This window comes from Tamandua tetradactyla, chromosome 22 (assembly GCF_023851605.1).
Source record: "Tamandua tetradactyla isolate mTamTet1 chromosome 22, mTamTet1.pri, whole genome shotgun sequence".
NCBI lineage: Eukaryota > Metazoa > Chordata > Mammalia > Pilosa > Myrmecophagidae > Tamandua > Tamandua tetradactyla.
The window spans coordinates 30,035,321-30,057,074 of record NC_135348.1 but is presented as its reverse complement, the minus strand read 5'-3'; the positions used below and the strand labels follow the sequence as shown (position 1 = coordinate 30,057,074).

General features: G+C 33.5%; 1 long non-coding RNA gene across 2 annotated transcripts in view; it reads right to left on the bottom strand.

Moving 5' to 3' along the window:
- The window catches only part of LOC143666086 (uncharacterized), a 47,502-nt gene that overhangs the window by 4,353 nt on the left and 21,395 nt on the right, over positions 1 to 21,754 (bottom strand). For both annotated transcript variants that reach the window (XR_013167368.1, XR_013167367.1), the window contains one exon: positions 16,866 to 16,900. This is a non-coding gene — a long non-coding RNA (uncharacterized LOC143666086). The remainder of the gene's footprint in view (positions 1 to 16,865; positions 16,901 to 21,754) is intronic.

Here is a 21,754-nt window from a genome sequence, read left to right as displayed (position 1 = left end):
TTACTGTTATGTGTCAGTCTCCAAATCAAGTAATGTAATTCTTAAAAAAACTACAGGGATACTTCTCTTTGTATACTAGTTATACCATAAATGTACTTTCAAAATTCCTAGCTTATATTATAATTTAATTTATAAAATTATAGAAAGAAGAACATTCAGAAATTAGATCTGGAAAATGGTTTGTAGATTGGTTTTATTGTTAGTCTTTGTACAAATGAAACTATAGTGCTCAAAAAAAATCATATAAACAATAGTTCCAAAAACCATTAAGTGTGACTTTAGTAATTCTAAGTCTGAATAAAATAAATTAGTCTGAATAAAATAAATTAAATGTATATTTTGTATAATAATCCAAGCTTAAAAAATTCTGAAGCTGGGAGCTTATACTCTGTATTCTCTATACACCGATAGAATTTACTTTTTGTGTAACCAGTTTTTACTTGATTGAAACTAAATTGAAAAGAGATTCTCTTTCCTGGGAAAGGAAGATTGTGTCAGATCTGAGAATAAGAACAGCATATAAAGAGATCACTTCTAACAGATGACATGTGGATCATTTTATTTTATAACCTTGGAAAGTGATAGAAACATTGACACTGCAAGATACAATAACATAAAAACCAAAGAAAAGCTAAGCCAAGATATATGAAGACTGAAATTTTAGGGAAATATCTCTAGTTATCTCCAGACATGTTATTCAGTTTACAAATGAAAGGAAGAACTATTTGATGTGTGGTAGTGTTTGAGACAAATTTTTCTAATAAATCTTTCATTGTATTGAAAAAAGGAGAAGGCATTTTCTGTCCAACTATTTACCTTAGAAAGTCTAGAATTAAATAAGTATGTATTTTTTATAATCTAATATTTCTGGCCACCCAAGAATGGTAAGTAACCATTCTTGTTGAGACACACATTCCTCTATTTAAAAGGTAAAACAGTTTAGCCTTTACTCTTAGGAGGCACATGAGAGCGTAATCATTAAGTTGGGAGAGTGCAAAGCAGAGCTACTCATGGTGTCTTCCACAGCCCAATGCTGCTCCAATCCCTCATTCACTCAGACAATCTCATCTACACGCTAACCTCCAAAATTAAGAGTAGGCATTTAGATGTTTGTATAGCAATTTGATATCGGTTGATACCCAGGTATGTTATAGTCAAGAAATGTGATTTAGAGTTTTAAATTATAGATAAGGATTGCTTGTAATGTTTCAGCTGGAGGACAGGAAACTACTTAGGAGTAGGTACTCAGTTGGTACAACAGAATGTAAGTGTAAATCAACTCATTGCTTCCTTCACTGGGAAAGTCTGATGAAAGTCAGCTTTCAACTAAACTATGTAGCATAGTTTAAATTTTAAATTGTGTGAAGTCTAATTCATGAAATTAAAGGTTATCCTATTATTATGTAATAATATATAAAAATGGATAATATAATAATTATATTATCAAGGAGAAAAATTCTGTTGAGAATACTTGAATCATGGAATTCTTGACATTTCTGAAAATGTCATTCAACACTGTAATACAAATAAAGTAGGTTCTTTGCACATCTGAAAACAAAGCAGTTTTGTCCAAATTGATAAACATGTGACTTGTCAGCAGCACTTTAATTATTTGCGTGATATCTTAGGTACTTTTTAAATTATCTCAATACTTCCATGCAAGGAAGGAATGTGTCACATATTTTTAGTGCAGATAAGACTGAACTACTAAAACAGAAAACAGAATTGTAGAGGAACAGAGATTCTCTGTCAATTATCAGTGAAATAGAGGACATAAATGGATACATGATATTGCAACTTATGAAAGCTGTCACTGACAACTTACACATTAGAAAAAAATGTTTTTAAATCTTATTTTTCATCAAAAGAAGATCTACCCATAGGAAATTCATGGATCCAGAATCCATTTATTTCATCTATAGGTAATTTACATTTAATTATAGATTTAAAGGAAAAATTGTTGGAAATAACTACTGATAAAGGATTTAAGATAGATTTTGAAAATACAGCATCACTTGCCCTATTTTGGATTAAAAAGATTTACAATAAATATCTTGAGCTTGCTGAAATTGCTTTAAAATCTCTTTTTCCTTTCCCATCAGCATACTACTGTGAGTGCTATTAAAACAAGACTAAGAAAAACTTTTCAGTTATATGAGTTATGAAACAAGAAGTAAACACTTTGTTGCATTTAAAACTCAAAATACTACTATCCAGGATTTTCGCTCAATGAGGTATTCATCTAAGCATTTCACAAGAGGAATTATTATTTTCCTTATACATTTTTGTTTAGTTGCAATTATGGAAGAAAAAGAATCACAAGTGTAATAGTGATCCTCTATGTTAATCAGCTATAAGCATACTTTCAATTAAAAATCTATACAATTTCTGTAATTCTCATCTTTTTCCTATGCTTAACTTACATTAATTATATTATTAAAATGCAATTTTATGTGCATTGAATCTAATAGTAAATAAATGAAGCTAATATTTTCTGTTTGGGGGTTTATTTTATTTTTCTAGATATTCTTTTTATTTTATATTCTACAACTATTATTCTGCAACAATTGGAATTTAAAATATTGGCATGTCTCAACAATTTCAGAAGCACTGATTTAAAGTGAATGTGTGAAATCATACTTTATTATCAAAAATGACATTAATTTTTTCTTCCATGCTAAAGTTTTGGGTGCAGAAAGAGAAAATCCACTGGCTCCTGTCATTTCCAAGACTCATTTCCACAATCCAGGATTTTACGCATGTAAAATAGCAATTATGCTGACTATTTTGAATAAAGCTTCTATGAATATTCATGTACAGATTTTTGCATGAACAAAAGTTTTCATTTATGTGGGATAAATGCCCAAGAGTGCAATTGCTGGGTCATATGATAATTGCATGTTAGTTTTTAAGGAACTGCCAAATTGTTTTCCAATTACTTGTACTATTTTAAGTTCCCACCAGCAATATATGTGATCCATATTCTCTCCATTCTTGCCAGCATTTGTTGCTGAAACTATTTTTTATTTTCCTCATTCTGAATGGCATATAGCGATATCATTTTGTGGCTTCCATTTGCATTTTCTTAATAGCTAATGATAGTGAAAAATCTTTTAATGTGCCTCTTTTCCATTTGTATGTTCTCCCTGATGAAATGTCTATTAATGTCTTTTTGCCCATTTTCTAATGGGATTGTTTGAATTCTTTTACTGTTGAATTTTGAGAATTTTTATAAATTCTAGATGCTAGTCATTGCTCAGAAATATTATACGCAAATATTTCTTCTAACTTAAGAAATATTTTTAGCAGAATTTTTCACAGAGCAAATGCTTTTGATTTTGATGAGGTCTAAGTTAGTGATTTTTCCTTTCTAGAACCCACTTTCATGTCAACTCTAAGGAATCTTTGCCTAACCCTAGGTACTAGAAATTCTGTCATATATGTACATATGTCATATATATATATATATGTATTTAACATAGGCAGGCTTTGGTAATTGAACCCAGGTCTCCAGCATGGCCGGAGAGAATTCTACCACTGAGCTTCTGTTGCGCCACCCTCTGTCCTATATTTTTTCCTACAAGTTTTATAGTTTTATGTTTGATATTTAAGTTTGTGATCCACTTTGATTTAACTTTTGTATAAGATGTGAGATTTAGATCAAGGGTCATTTGTTTTTTGGTTATGGATAAAGGATAACTAATTACTCTAGCACCGTTTGTTGAAAAGCTCTTATCATTCCTCTATTGAATTGCTTTTGCACCCAAATGTCCTTCAATGGGTGATAGTTAAACAAACTGTATACCACTATACCATGGAATACTACTTAACAATGTAAAGGAACAAACTGTTCTAGGACTGGGGCAGGAAATATACAAGATGAACCTATAGCATCTTGTAGTGCTGGAGTGTAAGAAATGTTCATAAAAACAAACCCCACAATGATGGGGCATGCCGAAGGGATAGAGGAGTCAGTGGAAAGAACTCCAATGATCAAAACTGGGACAGTTTGAGCACCAATATAAATAAAGCATTGTTGGATTATAATCTAAAGAACAGAATAAATATCCATGAATCACTACTAATATAAACAAATTATTGAATAAAAATTAAATAAGGAAGAAGAGATAAATCTCCTTTGTGAAAAAAAATGAATTCCAAATAATTTAATTCCCAAGTCTTTAAGTGTGGGGTGTACATAATGACTTCCTTCCAAAGAGTACAAATAAGAAACAAGAGGGGCGAGGTGAGAGTGGAGACACCTGACAAAACATCAGGTGGGTGATAAAGATAAAAATCAACAGTGATAAATCTTGCTTATGGCACGCACCTTCGATATGATGTGATGAGAATGGCATTTTCCCTCTGTGATCTTTTTCCTCAAAACCCATCATCCTAGTCTAATCATTGAAAGCCATCAGACAAGTCCCAACCAAGGGACAGTCTACAAAAATACATGACCAGTACTGCCCTAAACCATCAAGGCTTTCAAAAACAAGGAAAGTATGAGAAAGTATCATGGCCAAGAGGAGTCGAAGGAGACATGACCGCTCAGTATAGCGTGTATCCTGCATGGGATCATGGAACTGAGAAAGAATATTAGGTAAACACTGAGGAAAACTAAATAAAGTTCAGATTTTAGTTAATAATAATTTGGCAATATTGGTTCACTAATTGTGACAAATGTACCACACATTTGCTAATAATAGAAGAAATTATTTGTTAATAATAGAAGAAGGATATATGGGAACTTGTTTTTCTAGCTTCAAAATTATTTTGTAAATCCAAAATTTTAAAGTTTACGAAAGAACACAAGGAAAAAAAATATTTTAAACAAAAACAAAATAATAGAAAACAAAAAAAGTAAAAAAAAAAAAAAGTTTATGAAAGAATAAAGAGACAGGGTGGGCCACAGTGGCTCAGTGGCAGAATTCTCACTTGCAATGCCGGAGACCCGGGTTCAATTCCCAGTGCCTGCCCAAGCCAGAAAAAAAAAAAAAGAATAAAGAGACAGAGCAAGAGAAGGGAGAAAATAATTAAGTAGTGCAAGTGAACATTAAGTCATTCAAATACATCCAGTTCAAAATGTCTGGGATTTGTATGTCATTCAAATAAATTCAGTTAAAAAAAAAACCTGGTGTGTGTTTTTAAGGACAAACTATTGATACATGCAGCAACTTGGGCAAATCTCAAGGGTTATGCTGAATGAAGAAAAGCAATCCCAAGAGGTTAATCCTGTGTGATTCCTTTTATATAATATAATTGAAATGACAAAACTGCAGAGACGGAGAGCAAATAAGTGGTTTCCTGGGCTTAGGAAGTTGAGGGAAAAAGGGTGTGATTACACTAGGATTCCAGTGGGGACAGCACTGTCCGGCTTCTAGACTGTGTAGGTGAATAAATGAACCTACCCATGTGATAAATTTGCATAGAAGTAAATGCACACACATAAAGGAGTATATTAAAACATTAATATGTTTGTGTATTGTATCAATGTCAGTTTCCTAGTTGTGATAACATACCACAGGTTTGCAAGATGTTACTGTTGCAGGAAATTGGAGGCAGAGTCTACATGATCTCTTCATATTATTTCTTACAACTGCACTTGCATATACTTGAAAATTAAAAGGAAAAATGCTTTTTTAAGTAGTTTAAAAGCAAAAGCAATCCAGGAAACCAATACAAGAAGAATGGTTAGAGATGATAGGACCAGGGGAAAGAACAGGTATGAGTTCATAGTCGCAGATTCTGATTGTTCAGCCTATTACTAGCTAAGACTCTCTACAATTCAGCAAGAGTGTAAGAATCCAGTACTGAGCTGCTGGAAACTGTTGGAAAACATTGTCTTCTTGAACACTTCTGGTTAAAGATACTGTGGTCATCATCTTTTTAAAATCAGAGCATTAGTAAAAAAAAGTGGCTTTGCCATTTTAAACTTAATAAGAACTGCCTTGTCTTCTAGGTTGTAGAACATGGATTTAACGCACTTTATGTTCTAGCATTGTCCTGCCTTCTTGCTAAGAGAAGTGTCTTTTATAAAATCTATATATAATGTTTATATTAATATCTTAATGAGATCTTTAAGGGTTTATTAATCAATTAAAATATCCTATTGCTAGCAATAAGTAAACATTTTGTTAAAATCATGCCATAAAATAAAAACACCCTAAATGGGAAAGCATTATAAGAGTGATTCTAAATGAATTCCCTATCTTCCATTGCAAATAACAGCTTACCAGATAAGTTAGAAGTATTCATTTAATTTTGGTACACAAAATTATATGTGTTAATAAGTGAAGCAGTTCACAAAAAGGTAAGTTGCTTTTAACTTTGACCTCATTGAAAAAGCGCATATGACAACATAGTGATTTTTAGAATTGGCTAAGTTGTAATTGTGGAGTCAACTTCAGATAATGACTATAGTTTATCAGTAAATATGTATGACAGTTTTAAAACTGGCTGTAATTTCTTTGACTCTCCTTTCAGGTAGAGATGAGATCTGTGCCCCTCCTCTTGAGTCTCTAAGGCCTTGTGAATGTTTTCACCAATAAGGCACAGAGAAAAGAGGTATTATGTAATACCTCTTTGAACCTGGATCATAAAAGAAATGCAATTTCCACCTTATGAGCTGGATTTCTGAGCCACCAGATAAGAAATTCGACTACCTGAGGACGCCATTCGTGTGTCACCAGGGGAGAGTCACTGGTGGAGTTAAACCTGAAGCTGGAGTCCCAGTGGACAACAAGCACCAATTGCCAGTTCATGCTGGACACCCAGACCAGTCAAGTCAGACAATAAGTGTAGCTGCAACCAAGAGCTGGACCCTTAACCACATTCCTGGCCTACAAAACTGTGAAAAAAAAACAACCAAAGAAATGGCTAGCTAAAATCACTACATTTGAAAGTAATTTGTTATATGGGATTACTAACTTAGCTCCATAAGCATAAAATAATCAGACAGATTTTTAAAAAGTAATATATAAAAAGAATGCAAAAGTTAGTCATCTCTAAATTAAGCAATAACATTTTTTATGACTAGGATCTGGGGTGTGAGTTTTATTAACTGCAATCAGAAGGCTAAGAGATTAGCTGAAATTTGTGGTAGGGCACAGAACCCCATCTTCCAAATATGGTTAAAAAGTCAAAAGATGTTAAAATGGAAATTCAATGAGGATGAGTCTAGAAAGTTATCCAGGGAACACTTTATGCGCTGAGTTGAAAAATTTGAATACAAAATCCAAGATGAAAAGCATGACTTTAAGTTTATACCCTCCCTCAAACCTTCTAATCCAGACAGAATTGTATGCCAAGAAATAGCCATATTAACCTGCAATTCAGGTTCAGTGGTCCCAATCATTGAGCCCAGATCTCACACGCCTATCCACAACAGTGAGCCGTGACACACATTTATAACCGCATTTTGGCACCAAATACAAGGCCAAAGCCTTTTGCCAATTAGAAATCCTATCATTAACCCCTTGGTTGTTTTAAATATAAAAATGATGAAGGAAGTCAGAACAATAATATTATTACTTTGATATTCAACTTAGTAAAATGTTTCTATCATAGTGATAATTTTTGTGTTTGTAACATAAATATTTGAAATACTTAAAAGAAGGTGACATATATGAAGACTTTATAAAAGACTTCTGATTTAATTAACAATTTATATGACAATTAGCTTAAGTTTGCAAACTGTGTTAGGACTAATGAATTAATGAATTATATCAATACATTTAGACATGAATTTTTAAATGGGGTTTAAGTGCTTAGGTAGATTTTGTTGGATTTGTATATCTGTTTTTTTGATATGGAAAGTGTTGAGAGATTCAGTTATATTAAGTCTGTGATTATAGCTGGAAATGAATTTTATAAATGTAATCAATTATGTTAGTGGTGGTGTACATTTAAAAAGATTTTAATCTTTTAAAGTAATTGAGTTAATTTACTAATGATCAAGAAATAAATGAAAATAATTTTTAATATTTACACAAAAGTTACCAGATTTATAAATTAAAAATAAAAGCTAAATGTTAAACTTGATAAAAGCAGTTATTAAAATCTGTAGCTTTATAGTTGACTATTAATTTAAATACTGGTAATTGCAGATAGTTTTTTTTTAATACAAAAAACCTCTTCACAAACTCTGAAAACGTGAAAAGGATTTCCCTCACATTACTTTCTATCAATAAGAAACACAGTGGTAAATATTCTTTTTATAAATAATAGGAAACCAAATTATCAGCTATGTTTTGATAATTTCGTGAGACTTAGAACCTGGTTTATTGATTGAGGATGCCAATGAAAGTAATGATTTCTTCCTGATGTTAAGAAATCAAAACCTGAAGTTACAGGAAGTCTACTGCCTACATAGTTAATACTTTCAAAGTGTCTAACAGAGATCAAAGGCTATAGAGCTCTGGCTACACATTCCTGTGATTGCTGCCTGGTGGTTCTGAATTTTCGTGGGAAATAATTTTCTTCCACTTGGATAAGAGAGTCCAGATTCCCCACGCTTTCTCTCTCTAGAGTAGGCCACCCTTTCACTGATGGTATAGTCCTTTGGGCCTTATTGCATGTCTCTTAGCAGACACTTTGTCTTGGGTAAAGCCAGGCTTTGCCTCCTGTAATCTGTACCCCATGCAGCTGTGCAGCTGTGAAAACAGAAGGGCAAAGTAGCTTACCAGGGATTGTAGATTCTCTCCTCTCATCTCACCAGATCCCAACTTTTAAATTCATTTGTAATCCTACAGGAGTTTCCTGACTTCCATACTAAGTCAAATATGAAGTTAATACGTTTTAAAAATATCCTTCATAATCAGAAATAAAAACAAATGCATTTGTTACTTGATATTCTCCTCTTTATTGAGAAGGTGATTACCAAGATGACTGCTTTTATAATTTAAACTTAATAAGCGAGTTCAAAAGATGAATTTTTTTAACTTTTTAATTGAAAAGATGAATTTTTAAAGCATTTTAAATTATGAAATATATGCAGGAAAGTGATAAACTTCAAAATACAATTTAATAAGTAATTATATGCAAATTTCAAAGTATGGTATGGGTTACAGTTCCACAATTTCAGGTATTTCTCTCTAGCTGTTCTAGTACACTAGAGACTAACAAGAAATATCATATAGTGATTCAGTAGTTAAGCATAGTGATTCATTTGTTAAATCCTATCTTCTCTGTTACAACTTCTCCCTTCTATTTGATCCTTCTCCCAATCTCTAGGGTTATTTGGGCAATGACTGTTCTAACTTCTTCAGGTTAAAGTGTGCCAACATTATGGGGAAATGAGATGCAACTAATTGACGTTCTTGAAGATATGGGTGCCCCAGGGTTTCAGGGTTTATCTGGCATAGGAACAATCTAGAAGTTTTAAGTTTCTGAAAAATAAACTTAGTGAGTGAGACTTTTATAGAGTCTCAGATAGAACTCTGAATATTCTTTAGTGTTTTCAGGAATAATGTTGCTTGGGGCTTAGCATACCATGGCAATTAGCAACATCTAGCTGAAGCTGGCAGACTGACCTCCAGAATAGCCTCTCAACTCTATTTAAAATCTCTTAGCCACTGATACCTTATTTTGTTACATTACCTTTCCCCATTTTAATAAGGTAGGCATTGTCAATCATTCAATGCCAGGGACAGGATCATCCCTGGGAGTCATGGCCTAAATTGCCAGGAAGAGTTACACCCCTGGAAGTCATGTCTTATGTGGTGGGGAGGATAAAGAGTTTACTTGCAGATTGGGCTTAGAGAGAGAGTGGCCACATCTGAGCAACAAAAGAGGTTCTCTGGAAGTGACTCTTAGGCACATTTATAGGTAGACTTAGCTTCTCTGTTACAGAAATAAGTTTCATCAAAGCAAGCCTCAAGATCAAGGGCATGACCTATTAAATTGGGAGTTCCTAATGTTTGAAAGATATCAGAACTTTCCCCAGTGGGGAAGTTCAATAATTCCATGTTTCTCTCTAGCCCCTCAGAGGACTTTGCCCATAGTTTTTAAATAACTGCCTAACATACTCTGGATTGTAGCAGGGTATTACATTAAGCTATACAGAGTCAAAGATCTCATTTCCAGTTCTAGGCTCCATGTGTTTAGGTTGTTTCAATGAACTGGCCAGACAGGTTAAGTTAGAGTGTGTGCTACAAAAAATTTTAATTTTAGACTAAATAAACATATCTTCCTTGGTCTCATATAGTAGGTGAAGTTCTAAAATATGGACAACATCATCCTTTACCTTGTGTTCTGATTTACCTTAGTCCCAACCAGATTAGCTACGTTCTTATCTCTAATTAAGGTCTGATCTCTTTTCTGGCTTCCTTAGCAGTGCTATGTGGAGCAATGCTGACTTTCAGAGCTGTAGAACTCCAACTGATAGTCTTAGGTGTCACACAGGTAGCCCAAGTTCCAGGGAAATACCAGGTTATACACACAGAGCACATCTCAGAATTTAGGTATAAGACTTAAAAGCTCAGGAATAAATGTGACTGCTGTAAAGTCTCCTCATTTTCTTATAAGTATTTTCTAAAAAAGATCAGACAATATTAGTCCTTTTGTTTCTGGCTTATTTTGCACAACATAATGTCCTCAAGGTTCATTCACCTCATTGCATGCCTCACGACTTCGTTCCTTTCTGTAGCTACACAATATTCCATCGTATGCATGCACTACAGTTCACCCTTCTGCTTCTCGGGCGATGTACCTTTCAGCCACCTCCATCCATCAGGCAGCATGAATAATGTCTCCATAAATACCAGTGTGCAAACATCTGTTCGATTCCCTGCTTTCAGTTTTTCTGAGTATATTCCAGTAATGGAATTGAGTAATCGCACAGTGATCCTATATTTAAACTACTGTGGATCTGCTACAGTACCTTCCAGACAGGCTGCACCATTCTGCTACCCCAGCACTGGCCGGGGGCCTCTCTCTCCGCATCTTCTCTAGCACTTGATTGTTTACTTATTTATTTTGAATCTGCAGATTGTGTTGATATATATTCACATAGCATACAGTCTATCCAACATAAACAATCAGTGTCTTACAGTATCCTCACTTAGTTGTATAATCATCATCACTCTCAATTTTAGACGTTTGTTGCTCCAAAGAGAAAATAACAGATAGATACACCCAAACCAAGTAGAAAAGCCAAAACTCCATAACTTTCATTACCCCCCTCCAATTATTTACCTGTCATGTTATTGTGGTACTAGCGATGTATTTTTGTTAAATATTTTCCATAGCATGTAATAGGTAGTTTTTCCCATATGCCACTCATAACTTTTTTGTACAAGTTTCATACCTTTGAAGTAGTTTCTGCAAGAATTTATTTACATTTGTAGTGCTAATTGGTGAGACATATGACTTTAACCAACCCCTTTCAATCTTATTTACCTTCAATGCATCATTATTTCTTATAATCCCACTAATGTACTACTACATTTCTATCCATTCCCATATATTTGAGATCAGCCTCATTAACAGGCCTGTACATATTCGGTAGCTGCTCCCCCTTTTCTACCTTCTGGTAATCTCTAGGTTCCCCATATTCTACCTTTTAAGAGTCTAAGTTTAAATTTTCTAGGGAGTTCATATTAGGGAAGTCATATTGTATCAGTCCTTTTATTTCCAGCATATTTCACTCTGCAATATGTCCTCAAGTTTCATCCATGTTGTCATATGTTTCAGGACTTCTTTTCTTCTTACTGCTGCATAATATTCCATCACATGTGTATACCACATTTTGTTTATCTTCTCTTCTGTTGATGGATAGTTGGAAATTCCAAACTATCTTCCACAGTGGCTGTGGATAAGTGTTCCAATTTCTCCACATCTTTTCCAACATTTGTAGTTTCCTGTTTGTTTAATGGACCCAACTTACAGGTGTGAGATGATACCTCATTCTGATTTTGATTTACATTTCCCTATCAGCTAATGAAGATGAACATGCCTTCATGTGCTTTTTAACCATTTGTATCTTCTCTTCAGAAATATGTCTATTCATATCATTTGCCCATTTTATAATTGGGTTGGTTGGTTGGTTGTTTTTTATTGTTGAGCTGTAGGATTTCTTTGTATATACTGGATATCAAACCCTTATCAGATATATGGTTTCTAAATATCTTTTCACATTGAGTTGGCTGCCTCTTCCCCTTTTGACAAAGTCCTTTGAGGCACAGAAGACTTTGAATTTGAAGAGTTCCCACTTATCTATTTTTTTCGTTTGTTGTTTGTGCTTTGGGTATAAGATCTATGAAACTACCTCCTATTACTGGGTCTTGAAGATGTTTCCCTATCTTTTCTTCTAAGAGTTTTATTGTACTGGCTTTTATATTTAGGTCTTTTATTCATTTTGAGTTAATATTTGAGTTAGGAGTGAGATAGGGTCATTCCTTTGGCTATGGATATTCAGTTCTCCCAACACTTTTTACTGAAGAGACTATTCTGTCCCAGTTCAGTGGATTTGGAGGCCTTGTTGAAAATCAACTGAACATGGATCTGGGGGAGTCTATTTCCAACTTTTAATTGGAATCCACCAATCAATATGTCTATCTTTGTGCCAGTACCATGCTATTTTGACCACTATGAGTTTTTAAGCTTCAAAATCAGGAAGTGTAAGCCCTCCCACTGCATTCTTTTTAAGGATATTTTTGGCAATTGAAGCCCTCTTTGTTTTCCAAATAAATTTGGTGAATTGCTTTTCTAAGTCTGCAAAATAGGTTTCTGGAGTTTTGATTGATATTGCATTGAACCTGCAAATCAATTTGAGTAGATTTGACATCTTCATGACATTTAGCCTTCGTATCCATGAACACAGGAATACCTTTCCACCTATCTAGGTCTTCTTTGATTTCTTTTAGCAAAGTTTTGTAATTTTCTGTGTAAAGGTCCTTTACATCCTATTTAAGTTTATTTCTAGAGATTTGATTCTTTTCTTTGCTGCTGTGAATGAATTTTTTTAAGTGACTCCTCCATAGGTAATTACTAGTGTATAGCTATATTACCGATTTGGAGGCATTAATCTTATATCCCTTCACTTTGCTGAATTTGTTTATTAGCTCACGTAGCTTTGTTATGGATTTCTTGGCATTTTCCAAATATAAGATCATGCCATCTGCAAATAATGAGAGTTTTACAATCCCAAATAGGACAAATTTTTAAAAACATAACATATTTTGGATATTTTCACAAATTTTTACTAAAAATAAAAGCACATCATAAGTCATTCTACTAGGTGAAATATTTTTTTCCAGCAAGTAAGTGATGAGAAAATAACTGATTGTTACTGATGAAGCTTTTAGAGGTTAAAAAACAAACAAAAACAATTCAGTCTATATAAATATTCTGCGTAGAAACCAGTTTATTTGAACTATTCATCCCATACCTATGCATGTAAAGCTACTGAAAATATCTCTAACTCACTCAAAATTTTTATTCCTTTATGAAATTACAGGGAAAATATGCTGAAATGGAGGAACTTCAGTAGGAGTTTGTTCTAGTTTGCTAGCTGCAGGAATGCAATACACCAGAAATAGAATGGCTTTTAAAAAGGGGAATTTAATAAATTGCTAGTTTACAGTTCTAAGGCCGAGAAAATGTCCCAATTAAACACATCTATAGAAATGTCCAATCACATGCATCCAGGGAAAGATACCTTGATTCAAGAAGGCCAATGAAGTTCAGGGTTTTTCTCTCAAGTGAGAAGGCACATGGCAAACACAATCAGGGCTTCTCTCTCAGCTGGAAGGGCACATGGTGAACACCGCATCATCTGCTAGATTTCTCTCCTGGCTTCCTGTTTCATGAAGCTCCCTGGGAGGTGTTTTCCTTCTTCATCTCCAAAGGTCACTGGCTGGTGGACTCTGCATCGTGGTGCTACAGCATTCTCTGCTCTCTCTGAATCTCTCATTCTCCAAAATGTTTCCTCTTTTATAGGACTTCAGAAACTAATCAAGACCCACCCAAATGGGTGGAGACATGTCATCACCTAATCCAGTTTAACAATCACTCTTGATTAAATCACATCTCCAGGGAGATGATCTGATTACAGTTTCAAACATACAGTATTGAATAGGAATTATTCTGCCTTTATGAAATGGGATTTTGATTAAAACATGGCTCTTCTAGAGGACATACATCCTTTCAAACCAGCACAGAGGTAGTGGTTGCTATTTGTCCCTGTGTTTCCAGTGTCTCGGTTCTGAGGTCTTGGCAAGGCAGTCAGACTTTTTTGGGCTCAGTCATCCCATCTAATATACAGGATGAAGTTATTGCCACCCTGAGGCCAGGAAGCAAGATAGAGGATTGATAAAAATTTCTGAGAGTTTTCATGCCAATAATCTGTCATAATAATTTTTCTTTTCTTTTTTTAACTCCCTTCTACTCTATATAACCTCAACTATATGAAAGTGTCTTAATCTGCCTGCACCATCCTCTAGAATACATTTCAATTTACAAAGGAATAGTCACTTACAGACATTGACTCTTTCCAGAAGGCAATGGCTGAAGCAAAACCCCTACCTACGCAGGAAGTTAAGGTTGATTTCAGGCACCTATTGTGACATTAATTTCCTCTTGTGAAGAAAAAATGAACAATTACTGCAGCCTTCTAAGTTTAAGCAGAGTCATGACCAGGAGTTTTTAGGGTCTCCATAGTCTTCAGAGGTAGACAAAGAAGCCGCAAGAGACTAAAACAAAAAATCAGGAGGGAGAGATCAAGCGTGTTCTGTGTTCTAAGAATATATTTTACAACCAACTCCTCTGTAATATGAGGTCACATTCTTGGACTTCTTACAGCTACACTTTCCAACTAGAAAGCCCTGGATATTATGAGTTTACTTGAGTGGTTGAGTTTATATTTCATTGCCTTCTCAATCCATTAAACAGAGTAATTTTCCTTAGCCAAAAATGATTTTTTAGTTTTTTTTAACCCTAATTATAAAGGAATATGCAATCATTGCTTATAGCTACAGTCTTGTTTGTGATTTATTTTACTGGTCTTTCCTCACAGTTCTTTGCTAAATAGACATTCTTTGTGTTTTATTACAACTTTCTTCCATTGCGTCATGTTCTCAGTGGGATGGTATGCCTGTATTTTATTTTACTTCTGCCAGTAATTACCTGTGGGCCTGTATCATGTCTCCCTTAGACCCATTTATTATAATGGTACCTGCTGCTGTCCCTGCAGCTAGCAGTTTGTCAACATTTCCATTAGAAACCCCATCTCACAGGGGCTTAAAATTCAGCCGTAAAATTGTGCTTTAGGCTGTACATGCTTAGAGTACATGGTACAAACCATGGAAGTCTTTATTTTTAGCTCCAAAAAGACAAATTATGATAAAAGGTGTTTCAAAATTGGCGTGAAAATGTAGACTCTAATTTTTATGATCAAAAGAAAAGCCTTTTCATTGCCTAAGAACAATGAAATCCTATAAAGATGTTACAGATTTTTATTTTACTCTTTTCAAAACAGAAACATATTTCTACATAGTTTAAGGAAAATTTAGTATAATCTAGGTAGGAATTATACTTTCACATTTCTGTATTTCTTCATTTTAACGCATAACTTAGAACATCTGAATGGTATTTTATTAGGAATTTAAAATGTGTATTTATTCACTAAGAAATCTCAAGAAATATTCTACTGGCCACTTAACACTGATATTTTATTTATTTAAACATCTTGAAAAGTGTTTAGAGAGTTAACTATGAGGTCATTCAGAAAAACAGTCTTCAAATATGAATATTATTTGCCAGGAGAAACACTTTGGAAATCAGAACTCACAAGTTGGTAGAAAATCATTATCCCAAGAGAAACTAAAATTACCTTTATCTTGAGTGTGATAGTAGGGTTGTCAGATGAAATATAATACTCCCAGTTAATTTTAAGTTCAGATAGAGAACATTTTTTTTTTTACTAGAAGTATGTGCCAAATATTGCATGGACAAACTTATGCTAAAACACTGTTGTATATTGAGATTCTAATTCCACTAGCTGTTTTATAATCTTAATTTGCTAAATCTGGCAACCTCAGATATCAGTTATTAGTTTTTTAACATAGTCTCTGTACCTAAAAATAGAATCCAATCTAAAAATATCTGAGGAATAAAAGAACAGGAAAATGGTGCTGGATATCTTTTTAGAAGTAGCACAGGCTATAATAATGCTCCTTGAAAGAGTAAGTTTATTGTTTGGAAATAACAGTCTCTGTGGATAGGAAAAAGGCGAGATAATATGACTAAAGGAAAGAAAAGATAGACATGTTTAATAATTAGGAAGGGATCCCCTAAAGGATGAGAATTGAAACACTTGAACCCAAAGGTACTAAGGGAAGAAAAAGCCAGTGACAAAGAACTAAATCTTATCTGAATCTACAGTGTCCTTTGTGAACTCTATCATAAATATTTGACTTAATCATTGAGTACCCAACTGTTTAATATTTTAAGCAATTATTCTTGTTTCCTAGAATTAAAATTAACTTAGAGAAAAGACTATATTTGAAAATTTCAAAGTATTTGACTCACTCATGCAACCAAAATTATCTTCAAGCTACTTAAAGAGGCTGGATGGAAATAAATGAAACCAATAACTGGGAACTTGTGGGGAAATTTAAAACAATACGGGTTTGGATGAGTTGTGCTGGCACAGCAGTTACTAGGGATGAAGAGAGTCTATTATAAAAGTGTTTTATAATTCACTAAGCATTAATACTCTAAACAATAATATTCACCTAGAATATCACAACACAACAGTAGGATGAGAAAAGACTTATTTCATAGCTATACAAAGTGTTGTTTCTGAATGTAACATATGCGCAGGCAAAAAGAAAAGATGGTGGCTCAGCAGGCAGAATTCTCACCTGCCATGCGGAGACCCAGGTTCGATTCCCGGTGCCTGCCCATGAAAAAAGAAGAAAAAGAAAATTATATTTTTAAGATAAACATTAACATGAAACATTATTAAATGAATGTGAATGTATAACTCAGAAGTATAGACTAAGAAACAGTCCATGCTTTCAAGAAATATACTCAGGTCTATAAAGCCTGAACTAATTCAAAAGCAGATATAGCCACATATATCCTGTCATAAAGTGGCTGCTTTTTCAAATTACTTTTTTTAGAATGCATTCTGTGCCAACAAATAATACTGAATTTCTTCAACCACCATTGACTATTCTCACTTTGTATACATCCTCATACTTTAAAGGTAGATTTGAAATTTAAATAATGGTTTAAGTTAATATACCTAATAAAGTGATTCTTGAACCACTTTCTTTCTTAATAAAAAATTGTTTAGAAACACTATTCCAGTAATAGTACCCTATCTCATAATAATCTTCCTTACAATGGCAATTAAAACTTTGGAAGAAAAATATAAGAACAACTGTTGGAAGTTACTGGGCAGTGGCCAAAGAGTAGCAGAAACTGTAGAAGATGTGGCCCTTGACAAAGAAGAAGGACCAATACTGGTTGGAACCAGAACTCTTAAGGCATATGGGATCAGAGTCTGGGCAGAAAATATAATCTCAGAGGGCTGAGAAGTCAGAAGTTGCATATCTTTGCTACCAGAACTGAAAATCGCAAGGGAAAATTTTGGAAGGCAGGGACCCACAGATTGAAGAACCTTAAAATCAACATGTAAATTCCCCTCAAATTTTTGACTGATATCTAAACTGTGCATGTGCAGAGATGGCAAGAAATTCAGCAGAAAGCAATATCCACCCAGTATGGGAGAAGTGGTTTGAAGATCTTACCTAGTCCCACCAAGTTAGGGAAGCTTAGTTAACAACTTGGGTGCTCCACTGTAACCCCAGAAGAAACTCACATTAAGAAAAAGGAGTATTTAACTCAGGGCCGCTCCCTATGTTAAGGTATAAAACTGAAATTAGCCCTAAAAACAAAACCAAATACCTCATAGGACAATTTGACATTTTAGGTATGCAAAGAAGCAGGAAAATGTAATCCATTGTGAAGACAGGCTGACCATCAGAGGATCTAGACATTGGATTTAACAGACAAGGGTGTTTAATAACTATTATGAGTATGTTGAAAATGTACAGGAAAATCATGGATATAATAAGTTGAGCTATGAGGAATTACAGAAGAAATAAATGCTTTTGAAAAATGGGAATCAGCATTAAAATACAGCATTGAAAATAAAAGTTCATTAGATGGGGTTGATAGCAGATTAGACACTACAGAATAAAAGACCAATGAACTTAAAGGTATGTAAATAGAAATTAACCAAATTTAAGCGTATAAAAAAGTAATGGTAATAATCAGAATCAGAATCAGAATCGAATATAACCTTAATAACCTGTGAGACAATAGAAAGTAGTTTTATATTCATGTGGCTGGATTCCCAGAAACAGAGAAAGTGGAGAATGTGACATGAATTTAAAGAAATAATGGCAAAAAATGCAAAATTATGATGAAAAACAACCCTCAGATTCCAGAATCTCAGTTACATTAAGAAGGATGAAGACAAACTGCACTGAAAACTACAGATTAAAAAATCTTTAAAACAAAACCTGAGGAAAAAATTAAATACATAGGATTGACAATAAAAGTGATGACTGACTTCTCATCAGAAACAATGGACTCTGAACTCCTCTCCGACCCCCCTTACACTACAGACCCTTATGAATCCAATGGAACTACCAGGATAATCCAGCAGAATCTATCTAATTGCTGATTATCAACCATAACTCCATCTGCAACCTTAATTCCTCCTTGCAATGTAACTGAATATATTCATAGATGACAGGGATAAGGACATATAATGACATTTGGGGGGTCATTATGATGTCTACCACAAAAAGCATAATTTTATCCCCCATGGCTATTAGAGTCATGACTTTTATAAAACTTTGTACATGGCAACTAAAATAATGGCTCCAACCAATTTATTTGGTCATTCCATGATCAGTAAATTTTTTTTGCTGCCTGTTTGCAGTAGATTAAAATAATTGTTGGAAAATTGAGTATTAATACCATACTCTAGGAAGAACGGATTTTTTTTAAATTTAAGTTGATATTCTGGGTGTATTATCCCCCATTGATTGCTGAAAAGACAGTCTCCAGGATTAAAAAGAAATGAACTCTATAAAATGGTAAAAGATAATGATAGCAAATCCTTGAGTCAGTGTAGGGTTGCTTAAGCTGAAACAACAAATAGATTCAAAATATCTCTTGGTTTAAACAGCAAAGGTTTAAACATGTTCTTTCTGACAACATGTTCATTACAACTCAGCTGTGCATTTGACTGTGAGAGAGGTTAATGGAGCAAACTTTACCTGGACCATGCATGACCTAAGAAAAGACCTTGAATCATTCACTTAGTTAAGGACTCTTCCCATCCACATTTCATTGGCCTTAGACCATGTTTAACAAAATTGGGGCAAAGAAATACACTGAAAAAAAGAGAGAACTAGAATATTTTCAACAGTTATAATTATTATCTCCATTACATTTTTTAAATAAATTAAAATAAATAAAAGTGTAAGCAAAGATACATTGGTCAAACTCACAAATAATATTAATGAGGGCATTTTTAATGACAATAGAAACCAGGATAAATCAGGACAAACAGATTAATCAAGTCAAACAAGTTACTTACTACGTTTAAAATGTAAACGTAATTAATGCCATTGAATTGTAAACTTAAAAATAGTTTAAAGGGTGAATTTTATGTTTATATCTTATGTGAAAAAACAAACTGTTTCCATTTTAAATGCCAAGTTTATATATATATGTCATAAATTCTCAAATGATAAGTAGAATAATATCAAAATTTATGAAGTAAAATTTCTTAGAAATAAAATGAGATATATACAAAACTTTACATGTAATTGACATCAAAAATACCATAATACCATAATATTTCTAAAGAGATAGGTGAAAATAACTAATATAATTTAAACAATATGATTAGAATTTATTGACAATATAATTAGTAAGTCTGAGTAATCAGTTCTATGCCAAAATATGTACTCTAATAAGCATATACATCTCAAATGTCTGTGATATAATTATTTTCATATGTAACAGTTTTATTGAGATACAATTTTTACATTTTAAAAATTTAATGCATAATATCAATGGCTTTAAAGTTTTAACAGAATTGTCCAACTATCACTGCAATGAATTTTAGAATATTTCCATCACCTGAAAATGAACTCCTTACCAATTAGCAATCATTCCCAACTTCAGGTAATTACTAATCTACTTTCTGTATTTTTAGAATGCCTATTCTGCACATTTCATTTAAATGGAATCATACAATATGTGGTCTTTTGTTCTTGCTTCTTTTATTTAGCAAAATAGTTCCAAGGTAAACCTATGTCATAGCAGGTGTCAGTATTTAATTCATTTTTATTGCTAAATATCCAATTTCTCCATATCTTCAACAACAGCAGCGCCATTCATAATCACCAACTTCTAAAAAAAATTTTTTAATAAAATAAATAAATAAATAAAAAGCATCCAGATTGGAAAATCACCTAAAAAGCCCAGAAACACAAGAGACAAAAGCATACCAATGCCAAAGGTGGGATCACAGAGGTTTACATATTATCTTGTCCAACTGAGGGGCGGAGGGGAGATAAAGGTTTGGGGCTTAAAAAGCTGTTAGGAATCAAATATTTTAAATGTCCAGATTCTTTATTACAATAATCTGAAGAATGGGAGAAAATATTTCCAAATCATATAACTGATTCAGATGATATATTTAGAATATGAAAAGAATTCTTACAATTGTAATGAAAAATAAACCGATTAATAAATGGGCAATGAATCCTAATAAACATTTTTGCAAAGGAAATAAACAAATGCTCAAGACTTATTATCAGCTGGACAAGATAATAAGTAACACATGAAAACATGTTCAAAATCATTAGCCATTAGGGAAATTCAAATATAAATTACAATGAAATACCAGTTCCTACTCATTAAAGCAGCTAAAATTCAAAAGACAGATAACAGCAAGTACTGATGAAGATATGGAGAAGATATTACTGTGGGATTGTAAAGTGGTGCAACAACTTTGGAAAACAGTTTGATGGTTCCTGAAAATGTCAACATAAAAGTTACCATATGTGGTGGATTGAATCACAAACCCCAGGTTGTACATTCTCTTGGTTTTGATCCATAATCTGGTGGATGTGACTCATTCTAAATAGGATCTCTTGAGGATGTTACTTCAGCTAAGGTGTGCCCGACTGTATCAGATTGGACTTTAATATGATTACTAGGGTCCGTTATAAGTAGTATGAAATTCAGACATAGCGAGAGAAAGCCATAGAGAAAGAAGCCAAAAATCAGTGGAACCCACTGGAGAAAGGAGAAGACATTGCCATGTGCATTATCAGGTGACGGAAAAGCCAAGGACCCAGGATCAAGGAAGCAAGCCCCAGAATGCCAGTTTATAGGAGAGAGTATCACTAGCCAGGCTTCAATTTTGATATTTTTGAATATATACTTATTTACTCATCAATTAGTTAATGGGAAAACAAATCTGTAGCTTCTATTTTAGAAAATTATCATTTATCATAACTTTTAAAATTCAGAGTTAATTCTGAATTAACACCACAATTTATTCCTGAAGTATTTTTTAATTTTATTTCTCTGCATCCGCAAAAATATGTACATCACTTCCTTCAAATCAAATGGTTTATAATTTTGGAATTTACTTATTTTTACCCTAGGTGACTCGAGAAAAAATAAAAACAAGGGAAACCTCTAAATAAGC